Raw genomic sequence first — 12,819 nt, forward strand, 5'->3', positions numbered from 1 at the left:
TACACTACTGAGTATACAAACCACAAACATTGCATCTTCGGCAGGATGGTCAGGAACTGCCCCACTGTCTAAGCTATACAGTAATAACCACAAATATTCGTGACAGAAATAAGTATGTCGAATTGTGAGGAAGTTCAGTTTCCTTAAATTCAAAGAATACTTCGCAGTATGTCCGTGACATTATCCTGGTACACGGGGCACTTCATCAAAACAGGAAAATATGTATATAAGGATTGTAGATATGAACCAAATTCAACTGACGTGTTCAGACTAACATCACAAATGTCTCTCCTTCACAGCACGGTAAAAAACACCCGCAACACGCTGTTCTGACATAATGCATGAAATACATGTGTCTGTTAAAGACACAATTTATCATCCAAATTAAAAAGGAAATGTTACAAGCATTCCATACAAATATTGACTAGAAAGCAAGGGACATGATCATGTCGACGAAAGATCATTTGAGGTGACCCTTTAGCCTGTACACGAGTATGAACGTGGCATAAGGAAATTGATCATTAGACACACGTGTACATTTAAATCAATATCATATCCTTCATATTTCATAATGCCTCTTTAAATTTGTATTACTTAATCGATCAGTTACCTTATGATTAAATAAATACAGTATCCATTCATCTACAACGAGGAAGTAGAGGTAAAAAGCAATATCTATTTATCGTACCTCACGTTTGCCAATGTTTTCCTTGTCTTGAACGTACCATCCCAGGATCTGTTTCCAACATTCAATCTCTGGTGTAGAAATCGGTTCTCCTGATTGCGATTAGAAGCAGATCAGAGACATAAGCGGGTCCCATCAAGCACAACGTATAAAGGGACAACCACAGCCTGTCATATCTTATACGCTACGATTCAGTCTGACGTTAACCACTTAGCTGCCAGAGTATATTGAAACCAACCACTGAAATACCTTCTTTGCTATCGTCATGGTTATAACCGTATGTATTTACATGTTGGAAGGAGATATTCATAGGATATTCATCATTACCAAAGCTCAAAGAAAGTTTTTAAGCACGATTAAAAGGCTGTACTTGAAAGTTAAAGTGTTAATGGGTTAGCCAAGCGCGACTTCTTGGTGACCAAGGAAAGTAGGCCGACTTGACCTCGCCGTGTAAATAAACGCTAAAGGAAGAAACATCATGGTGTTAACAGTTCTTTAACGTAAAATCAGTCACATTGCTTGAAAGATTACCTGGGTGCCGTTCCCAGAACCGTCACAGTGATGTTTCATAACGTTGGCAAAAACAGTGATGATATGTACATGACTGTATATAACACGAAACCAGGAAATGTCCTCCGTGAAATGAAAATAACCTGTCATAGGGTAATACTTGTTATAACCAACAAGTTCAACTCTATACGCCCCTGGGTATAATGCTTGTATTTATACTGTTATCTACACGATCTGCTGAGGGGCTTTAACGCAAGCCCTGTGGCATACCAACAGCCGTTTGAGCGATATCGATTGAATAACCACATTTATTTTGCAGATGGTGAGTGAGTAATAAAAAATATATAAAACAAGAATGAAAAATAAGAGTACTAAAATAGGACACAGAACAATTTCCATAATTTCTTATGAAATCTCTGCTGAGTCTTACACACGATTCCGACTAAATCATATAAATATAGGTATGAATCGTTCACATCTAGTGATAATAAAGTGTGTTTCCCGGTGTCTCGTAACCCACCCATCAAAAATACATGCAAAGGTAAGTCATTTGTCCACTTGAAAAACACGAGGCCATATGGTACAATTTGAAATGAGGGAATTTCATTATTTCTGAAACTGATGCGGCAAATTTGGAAATACCCTCCACGCGTGTGCCGTACACCTCCTTGAAAACGTTACCGAGATCTTGAATGTTGTAGCGCTGATCAAACAATATTTGAGCACAACATCTTTGTAGAAAGAGCATTTGAGATTTGCCCGTCATGATGCATTCCCTGTGTGTTCATCCTAATAGGTGAGTCTGATGACGCTCATTGACATCTCATACATATCTCTTCTAGTTCATGTAGGAAAAGGCAGACAGGGACACAGCTTTGATAGTTCATAACGATCATAAACGGGCAAAGTACTGACCACTGATCGGAGCGATTCTGATATTAGCCCATCAACCTACTGTACTGGTAACAAAGAGTGAGTGAGTGAATTAGTTCAGTTGTACGCCGCTTTTAGCAATCTTCCAGCAATATCACGGTGGGGGATACCAGAAATGGGCTTCACACATTGTGCCCATGTGGGGAATCGAACCCGGGTCTTCAGCGTGACGAGCGAAAGCTTTAACCACTAGGCTACCCCACCGCCCCTGGAAACAAAGAAGCGCAAATGTCGACAGATAAGTCTGCCAAGTCATGTCTCCTTACTGGGCGGCTAGGTCCCAGAATCCACCTTGCTTTATCTACTGTTATATCCAATAGCTTATGAACAGCGTAAAAGAAAACATCTTTATGATCATATATATATATATATACAATCGATAAACAAATAACCTTGAAGGATCAGTCAGAAACTGTCAAAATATTTGAGAACATTTTCACAAATTTGTCAGAAACATATAATTCGCACATATTGTGTGACATTTAAATTATAGTTTCTATCTATAATCGAATTTAGATTTCATTACAGTGTTTTACGTAGAATGAGATGAAAAATATACGAAAACACAAATTTACCTTGTACTTTTAGAAATATATATTTTCCTTCAATGCTCCACGATATATTGCACAGAAATAACTCCCTTGCACTGCAGTCTACTCGGCTGTTCCGTAATCCTAGCCCACGCGCTAATCTACCGGTATCTTGTGGTAGGCTGTAAACCACAGTGCGCAAACACTTCATTAAAAACACCGCCAAGGTTTCACCAACAATGACACGACTGTTTAATGCTCCAGTCTTCTGAATCTGTTCGTCAACCATAACAGCTTTTGTTGTTTCAATACCCGTGTATCTTGTTAATGCATGAGTCATAAGGGTCATATTGAATCAATATGCATGCATGCATGACCTTTCAGTATACATGCCGTGAATATGTTGAACAAATGATGACACGCATTCGAGAGTACAGTCAACCCAAACTATCATGTCTCACACGCTATCGCAGTAGAATTACGAAAGTACTCATGAGTCAGATTTATATCCTAGCATGGTATGCACCTCCTTCAACCTTGATCTGTAATATTGTGCAATTATTTCAGATTAAAGAAGTTGCGTGTCGGCTTTTAAAATGGTCGTCATTGCCCGACAGGTTTTACAGAACACACATGCATTTATTTGTTATCTGAATACCTATAAGCCTAAACACCTTTCACATTTCAATATACGTATGACCTCGTTTCTAGCAGTCAATGAGCATACATGTGTATCTACCTAGGTAAATTGTCGTCCAAGCATAAATCATCCCGTTATCGCAATATTGACATGGTTTCTACTTCTAGGTGTGATAGCGCTGTGCAAATATTTGTGACTGACATCTCAAATTTGTGGCACGAGTTAGTAAGCAAAGCTGCTCTGAAGTGTTGATTGTCAAAGCTCTTTAAGGACAGCACATGCTGGGACATATTTGACATTAAAATTGCATGTCAGTTCCAGTTTGGAAATATTTCATACGTTAGTGTATATATTCCCAATACAAGCATGGTTGGATGTCGTCTTTATGAATATTTAATTCATATCACAGTAGGGAAACAAGAAACGAGTTCACACATTGTACCTAAGAATGGAACCTAAGGCTTGACGAACGCGCACGTTAACCTCAAGGCTACCTGTCAGTCCTCTACAAGAACAGTGTAGAGATCAGGCATGAAATCATAAACCCTGTATTCCACACTTTTATGAAGAGCATGCAACAATACTTACTTGGTTTTCTGAAAGTTGTTTATATACGTCCTTGTATTATAGTTGTACGAAACATTGCTGGGAGGACGATATTGAAAACGCTCCTTAATCATGCGTGTTAATAGTTTATATTTATATAATATGCCTGTTTTTCGACATAACTAGTTACAGTTTATTTTTGTCAATCGACAGTAGACACGCCCTGGTATACGAACCTTGACATGTTTAGAATATTTATAGAAGTGGCGTTACGTCATACTCACCTACTGTAAAAGACAGCAGTAAAATAATACAATTAAATCATTAATATTGCAACTACAAACGTGCATGTTTTTTAAATTTTACTGAATATTAAAACCTATATGTCATTCTATCCACATATTTTACTATGTGGAAACAAACAGCCTGAATTCACAATCTATTTTTCAAGCTAAAAAAACATTCACTTCACATTCAATTAAACGAGCCACTGGAAATGGAACTTTAACCTACTTGTTTCAAACATGGCACCCACTGATCAAGGGGAAAGAGGAAGAGAAATAGTTCAAAAGTAAAAATGTAGAAAGAGTACCCAGGTCTTGATTTAGTCATCAATTTCAAGTGACGTCTTTCCAAGAAACCTTACATACTGTCTTCAATAGTATCCACAATCATTCTTCCACCGAAATAGCTACCTATATAAAATATACACCCAGTTCACTTAACTGATTGTCTGTTATGAGTGAACAAGGTTAACTGGCCCCCTTTGAACGGGAAAGAAAATCCTCGCTATGAAGTCCAGACAGATTCCAATTTCTCCCCCAAGACGTAACTAGTAACACAAGTCTTAGTTTGTCTCGATTTAGCCAGACACTCGACTGATCTATTGTCAAAGAATTCTATAAATTACAGTGAAACAAATTACATAACTATTCACTATGATTACGTTTTCAAGGGAACCCTTGCCAGAAGTCGCTAATGCAAGGCGGAATCAATCTGTCACAGTTAACACAAGATGTATGAGATGAGGTAGGCAGCTACAGTTAGATACGAATGAAAGCAACAAAACCTGTAAGTTTCAATTGTTAATTAAAAAAAGTCTCTGAAAAAATATCAGAACCAGTTTAATGAAGAAACCAGCATTGTTTGATCGGCATTCTAGAAGTTGGCGAGTCAAAAATGAAGCATACAATTTTATGGATGACAACTTATTGTTTATGACATAGAACGACGTTCCGATGTACACCGTTATCAAGTTAAACATCTTAATCGAAACTTCGCTCCATGTAATAAATAACATGTCATCCATAAAGTTTGGATTTTTTTAATCTATTTATTTTTATTTTTATTGTTTTCATGAAACCAAAGTCTTCCATCATAAACGGTCGTGACATATACAAATACATGAACATAATCAGATATACCAGGATGTAACTTAGTTAGACCAGTGAAATATCAGCCTGTATAGGATGTTGTATGTAGTGCCACATCCAACATATCATGTTTTATATAGTGCAACACGTCATCCATAAAGTTGTGAGGTTAAACCACAAGGCTGCATCACCTCCCAACTGGTCAAAGCCAAAGCTATGAACAATGTATTTGCCATAATTAGTTATGCTGTAAGTATAGTTTCCAAGAACGTTAGTTTGATACCATTTGGCAATGGAGCGTCCTAAAGTAATGTGATGGGTGTCTTGGAAAGGTGAAACCAATAAGTCAAGGAGAACGTTATGAATGGCCCTTCGGGAATGGGAAGATCAAGGTCATGCGTGCTTAAAGTGACTATCAACATTGTAATATTTCTCAAGGATAACTGTAATAAGGACACAAAGAGGACGGCCTTGACAAATGTGAGGAAGATGTATGTACACCGTGTCGATAGCTAACACTTACCTTACCCTGAGTACTTTGGTCAATAATGTGAAGGGCGTCGCTAATTGTTGAACTGACATTGCAGAGTGACTCCCAATATTAGTGACTGAACTGCATTTGAACTGCGAATGACGGGTTTGGGGAACAATCGGATCATAGATTAGCATTGTAAAACCAGATATATTTTTTTTTTTTTTTCAAATATGATATGTGACAAGAAATTAATAGAAAACATCTTGCAACAATGTGTAACTTTAGCAGCAGAAATCTATATATGGCGGCACAAAACATATTCATTCTCTGACCTTTTGATTGTGCTGAGTATTAGCTTTTTAACGATATCTAATGACGTCTAGTTCCAATCATGAACTTTTAGAAACGAAATAAAAGACATGAACATACAGGAAAGAAAACAATGCTAACATTTCTACTCCTAACATATTTTATGTTTCGAAAGGACTAAAAGATGAGTTAGCTTGACATAAATATATTTCGCAACTACTATATATTTTTTAAACAGAATCGTTGTTTTGTAAATCAGTAACTGTGGATGATGTATAGTTGTTGAGTATGGATCTTGAACAAAAACACAAAACAACTTCTTGCATGTGACTTCAAGAGGATGTTTTAACCAAGTCAACCTTTTTTTTAATCTTCAGGAATTTGACCGAGAATAATTGTGAGGCCTTAAGATGTTTCCCTGAAACATTGGGCGTCCTCCTAGGAATGTCTCCATCAAGCACTCGGAGCGTTTTGACCGTGGAAGAAGTCGCCCCTTAGCTTTGTAACAACACAGAGCTTACTTTGGAGGGCCAAGCCACTCAGTTTCTGCTCCAGGGGAGTAGCGCGACATGCTTTATCAATTAGCCCGGATACCGTTGAAGTATGTTAGTGTTGCAAGTATTACCTGTCGACGAGTGCTTATGTGTAACACTCCAAACTGGCATTCTGCGTTGAGATATGCAATAGAATGAATCCGTGGTTCTTGTTAAGCGGAAACTATGGGCGTGTGGTCAAATATGATTTTATGACTTTAAAGTATTGGAGGATACGTAAGTTTCTGACAAGAAAGTTTTCGTTTTTATGTGCTAAACATATGGAATGCGGAAGTAGTATTACCTTTAGATAAGTAGCATGAGTGAGCTTCCAGGTGTTCCTAAAGCGATAAGTTTCAGCTCTGTGTATACTTTTAGTAGAATATGTGCAGCTGTGAAAATTTAATGTACTTCAGGCATCAATGTCAGTTGTAGAAGAATAATTGTTGGCATATGTCTCGAAATATAATCTTAAGGTTAGGTGTAACCCCGTAGTTACGTTATGTCACATCGCGTCAGCTTGATGTGGGAGTCCGGAAGTGACTGTAGGACTTTGGTGTTTACAACTTCTGTGATAGCTGCGAGTTTATGATGCTGAAAATCTTGAAACGGACCTGGGATTCGAACTCATGATCATAATTTTTTTCCAGGCAGACAGTTGAGGGAATGGTGACACTTAACTACACTGTCACCTCTCTCTCACACATTTTCTCCGCATAAAGAGATGCATAACACAATTTCTATATTATGTGAAGCTGTTCAGCCATAAGAACGTGTTACGCCAATGTGTTACAGGACGTGGACTACAGCTCATTATGTTAATGCTACTGCCTCTGGTTGCCAATACTCATCAGCCGCATCGAACATGTACATCACACAATCACAGATGAGTACTCCCTTGTTGACGGTAGCAGCCTCTGTAAGTAATTTCCTTTGGACTACAATGTCGTTAGCACCACACTCGCAAATGGGATTGCAAGTTGTAATGCCAATTCTTAAAAACTCAATCATTATGTCATTTGAAGAGTCCAGAGAAAACAATGTGTCTTATACTGGACTCTCTCGTTGTCAACATTTGGGGATGAATCAAAGAAAAGTGGAATTTCAGCTCGGATTAACAAAAAGAACCAGGGATTTGGCCAAGACGTTTACTTTAACCTACCGGCATGTCGATTACCTTCAATGACGGTCAAATACCCAATTTCTTCCACTGATTTACCAACCTGAACTAAAGATATAAGACACCAGTGAAACAGTCGGATCTGTTGGACATCATATTTAGATATATGCAGGAGGTTCACAGTGACAGATAAAACAAAACAACTATCTACAAGTGTGTATGGCAAGAGGGATCACTGCAACTACGAATGGTCAACTTCCATTAACGTCCCAATACCCTATCAGATCCAGGCTTTGCATCTCCATTTCACATCTTGTGAGGCACATTCGAGCACGCTCTTTTTCCAGTAGTTGTTTTTTAAAATTATGGTTACAACATTCATTGGGGCACAGCTTTCAAAACGTTTACATGGTAGACCTGTGGAGGGCATTTCCGAATTTGACACGAATGTGACCATGATGTCAGAGTCAGCAGTAATCCGGCAGCTCTAGCCTTTGGTGTTTACATTTCACACATTTTGAGGTGCAATTGAGCGTAGCCTTTCAACCAACATTTCAAAGAACATCTTACGAAGTTGTCTGATTAAGGTTGTGCCATTCAAGGCTTCAGTAATTTTCGAGAGTTTTATAGACATACTGTGGAATGGCATAATTTGACGCGTTAGAAAACAACACGATGTCTTATTCAATTCCCAATTTTGAATATTACCATTTATTCCAGTGTATTTTTCACGTGAACTTGCCTATGCAGGTATTTGGAAGCAGTTGTTTCCATCACTCTTTGATGGTGCTTCATAAACAAAAGCCCATGATGTAGTGGCAGTCTTTTGATATGTAAAGAGGTCGGAAAATCTGGATTCTCAAAGACTGTTCACAGAAGTATATCGAAAGTAATGACTAAACGCGAGAGAGAAACGCGTTTAACATAATTGGTTATAATTCGTTTCAGAGATAAAAAGAGCACATATTAACATGACCTCAGAGATGAGGGGCGGTAGGGTAGCCTAGTGGTTAAAGCGTTCGCTTGTCACGCCGAAGACCCGGGTTCGCTTCCCCACATGGGAACAATGTGTACTTTCTGGTGTCCCCCGCCGTGATATTGCTGGAATATTGCTAAATGCGGCGTAAAACTAAAAATCTCACTCAGAGATGAACGGTATCACATGGTGACATGATGACAGTGTCAAGGATAAACAGTGTCTCATTCTGACACGATGGGGGATAAGCAATACCACATCTTAACATCAAAGGTGTCAAGAATAATTGTAGCTGACACAACGGCCTATTGGGACTTGTGGAGACAAACAATAGACTTCACAAAGGAGCATGCATGAGCGTAGTGTCAAGTAAAACTATTAGTGACATATCTATCTATGTTGTTACTTAACGCCGCAATCAGCAATGTTTCCAGCTATATGGCGGTCACATATCTATGTTGTATGTATACATATATACATACATATACACACACACATGCTGGTAGTGTGGATGAGTGATAACAAGACTAAAGACTGGCGACATCTTATTCATTTCACGAAATGACTGAATTGTTTAGTCATTTCACGAAATGACTGATTTCACAATCTGACTGTAACATATATATCTGAAGTTGAGCCTTCAAACTAGTCTCCATAATATTCTTTGCAGTTGTATAAAACAATTAAGATTCAGTGCTATAACATTTGAGATGTTGAACATTGCATCATGTGAGGTACGATAACCTGTTTCCATTCTGTTGAAACTTGATTTATTGTTTGTGCTTTGGGCGATTAGAAGACTTTGCTGTCCGTAATCGTTTAACGAAGAGAAGGTTTATATTCCCCAAAACCGTATATAATATGGCATTTTCTGTAACCTGTAAACATGACGTGTGTAGAAATGCCTCCTTGGTGGAAACCTATATTGTTTCAAATGATAGACACCCACCAATGGCCGAGGAAGCCGTATTTAAGCTTGATAAATGTGCCATCTCTCCCGGCGGGGAACTAAGATTACAAACTTCAATCTATCACTGATATACTTGTTTAAATTGAGACGGTATCGCTATAGGAGAGTCAGCAAACTTCACAGGAGGTTAGTTAACAAGCTTAACTATCAACAGGATATCAACTTAAAATTAGTCTCTTCTAATAATATTGCAAGAGTGTAAAGGTCGTTTCTGGTGTCACCCAGTCTAATGCGGCCTAAACTTACAGTCAAATATTCTATAACAAAATACCTAAGCACAGTATAACGACTTGTTAAAGTGATATTTGCATTTTGCAATTATATACATATTGTTTCATATTAGCGGCACATATAAAAACTTATATTAAACTGTAAGCCGTAGCAATTGTATGTCGGGAAACATGTTGGTTTCCTGCCAAGTCTGATATACATGGCGGTTGACATGTACAATTTGACTTAGATATTGCATTAATATATAACCAATCAGTATTGATTGATAGCTGATAAATATTTAACAAAGTAATGTAAAATTAATTATCTTAAAAGCGTTTTATCGTTTGTACATCATATAACGAAGCCAGTAAAGAAATACAATATGTACGTTTGTCCATAAGGTCATACGAAATATGTTGTGTTCGTGCCTTCATTGCACTTGTACAAGTCGACCTGACCTAACAGACTACAGTTCACCACAATCACACGACAAGAACAAAGACGAGCAGACCCCGTGAGGCGAACTGTATTTACCGGGTACTTCGCATTCGCAGACCGTCAACAAACACTGACGTCTCCCAGCATGCGTTGGAAATGTCAAGTCCCCAGATTATTTAAATATTTAGCAGCTGTGTGATATGAGACGCTATTTGCTACGTCGGTCTATCAGCTTGCCACCGGGATGGTGTTTCTATAGATTGTATGTATGTATGTATGTATGTATGTATGTATGTATGTATGTATGTATGTATGTATGTATGTATGTATGTGTGTGTGTGTGTGTGTGTGTGTGTGTGTGTGTGTGTGTGTGTGTGTGTGTGTGTGTGTGTGTGTGTGCGTGCGTGCGTGCGTGCGTGCGTGCGTGCGTGCGTGCGTGCGCGCGCGCGCATGCATGCATGTATATATGCATTCATGCATGTATGGGGTGTGTGTGTGTGTGTGTGTGTGTGTGTGTGTGTGTGTGTGTGTGTGTGTGTGTGTGTGTGTTGGAGAGTCTTGGATGGGTGACCGTGTTTGGCAGCTTGACTCATGAGAGTTTCTAGGACTTCAGTCCTACCCCACAACGAAGCTCGTGTGATACATGTGGTCTCACCTTAGGCAACGTTGGTTCAAAGTTGCCCCTGTTCACCCAGCAGAAAATGGGTACCCATGGGATAAGTCATGTGACTATAACCTTCTTACGCCTAACACGCAGCGTGGGGTATCCGGGATAATAATGCTGTTCGAGTATGCACAGATGTGTGGCCATTATTATTATGTTTTACAGATTATGATGAACATGCAGTAGAGAGAGCTCGGGTGATCCTGGCACAGTATGTCTGTATGTGTGGGTCTATGTGTATGCGTATTTGTCAAACATCGTTGTGTCGAAGCTGAAGAGACCTACGTAACTACTTCGAGTTATCCGAGGTTCAACGCAACATGATGACTAAAGAAGGAACGGGTAGGGCCATAGCGTTTACTTCAAGGCAACAGTACTTTAGGCACGTTAAGGTTCGACACAACGTTATTCGACTTATGTTAACTTATGAGAGCAGTCTCTTAAGCAGTTCTCTGATAAAGTTTAAATCATATGGGCATGACATATATATATTTTACAGTTAAAATGTGGTCAGATCTGCGACGTTCGAATATTCAAACGAGATGATGTACTTTCAGTAGAGGTATAAAAGTACAATAAACATAGAAATAGATATCATCTCCTTAAGTCATACACTGAGATGTTTCATAAACATTACATAACATAGTTACATTTGAAATGAAACTCTCCATTTACACATTCATGAATTATGTAATATCACCATACTAAAGTCATGGAAATAGTTATTTACAAGAAGCAAATTATAGGTCATGCGTACAATTGTGTAAAATGAGTTTACCTTATAACCACGTGTCAGTTTACAAGTTAAGTAAATCCTCGGCTGAATAGCATCCTGACTTGTGTAAGAATAAATCACCCATCTTCCTCTCCAGATCACGATCTCCTCTCGTGGCTGCTGAAGCACGCCAGTGTTATTTGTACTGGCTCAGTGGGCGATGCGTTATTACACACCTAACTGATTTACACAGTCACCGGTAACGTGAACGTGTACACCCCCCTACAGATACGACGGACCTCTCGTAAAGTTGTTCCCTGTGAAAAAAATGCCCGTCCTGTAGACACACAAATATACCCCGTTGAGCATCATCCGTCTGTTATCGCGAACGCCCAGTACTGAAGTCATTTTGTCAGCTTGATCAGTTTTAATGGTTAAGGGGTAACAGTGCTGGAATATCATGATGTGATTACATACAACTTGTTCTCGTTGACAGTAGGCGTAAATACGGATGACGACTCTGAGATAATTGACTGTAACAGCAACTCGACTACCCGCTGTCTTGGTATACAAGTTCATTACTGTCTTGGGATAGGCACACTACTCGTGTGGGCGTTTGGTGAGAGATAAATAAAGCAAACGTTTTTGTAATGAGCAATCCGGACGCAAACGACAAAAATCAAGAAGCATGAAGGTTTTATTATTAATAGTCTGTTGCGCTCTGTGGCATACAATCGAACCGGTTGATGGCTTGCATAGGCTTGTCGATATCCATTGGGGGGAGGTCCTCCTTGTTGTACACAGAAATGATTCAATGGTTCTGAAAGTTTACATGGACATCCATGTTTCTTGAAGTGTATTTGCTACTTTTTAATAATTTAATGAGTAAGTTGGTTTTTACGACTATTTCAGCAAGATTCCAGGGTCACGATCCACAAAGCGTTCGTAACGTTACGACATGTCGTAACACTATAATTTATCATAGGCTTACGAATGTCGTAACGTTTTGTGGATTGGGACCCACCAGTGTAGCAGCGGGGGACACAAGGAATGGTCTTCAGACGTTTCATCAATGTGCTGAATCGAACCCAGACCTTCGGCGTGACGAACTAACGCTTTAGCCATTAGGCTGCCCATAGACCGTGTTAACCATTGATCTATACGAAGAGAGTATATATGGTGCCATCTT

The 12,819-nt window shown here is 38.9% G+C and overlaps 1 protein-coding gene across 7 annotated transcripts in view; it reads right to left on the bottom strand.

Moving 5' to 3' along the window:
• Nucleotides 1–12,819, bottom strand: part of LOC124284054 (prostaglandin E2 receptor EP4 subtype-like) — a 65,188-nt gene that overhangs the window by 13,338 nt on the left and 39,031 nt on the right. Inside the window, exon 1 of one of the 7 annotated variants that reach the window (XM_046720115.1) lies at nucleotides 11,694–11,822. The exons of 2 other annotated variants lie outside the window; for them this stretch is intronic. The gene's annotated coding sequence lies outside the window, so the exon portion shown is untranslated. Of the gene's footprint in view, nucleotides 1–688; nucleotides 888–1,216; nucleotides 1,378–2,703; nucleotides 2,906–11,693; nucleotides 11,823–12,819 lie in introns of those variants that run through there. 4 more of the 7 variants (XM_046720113.1, XM_046720114.1, XM_046720116.1 and 1 more) reach the window with 4 other exon arrangements.

This window comes from Haliotis rubra, unplaced genomic scaffold (assembly GCF_003918875.1).
Source record: "Haliotis rubra isolate DU_JTF1 unplaced genomic scaffold, ASM391887v1 Scf328, whole genome shotgun sequence".
NCBI lineage: Eukaryota > Metazoa > Mollusca > Gastropoda > Lepetellida > Haliotidae > Haliotis > Haliotis rubra.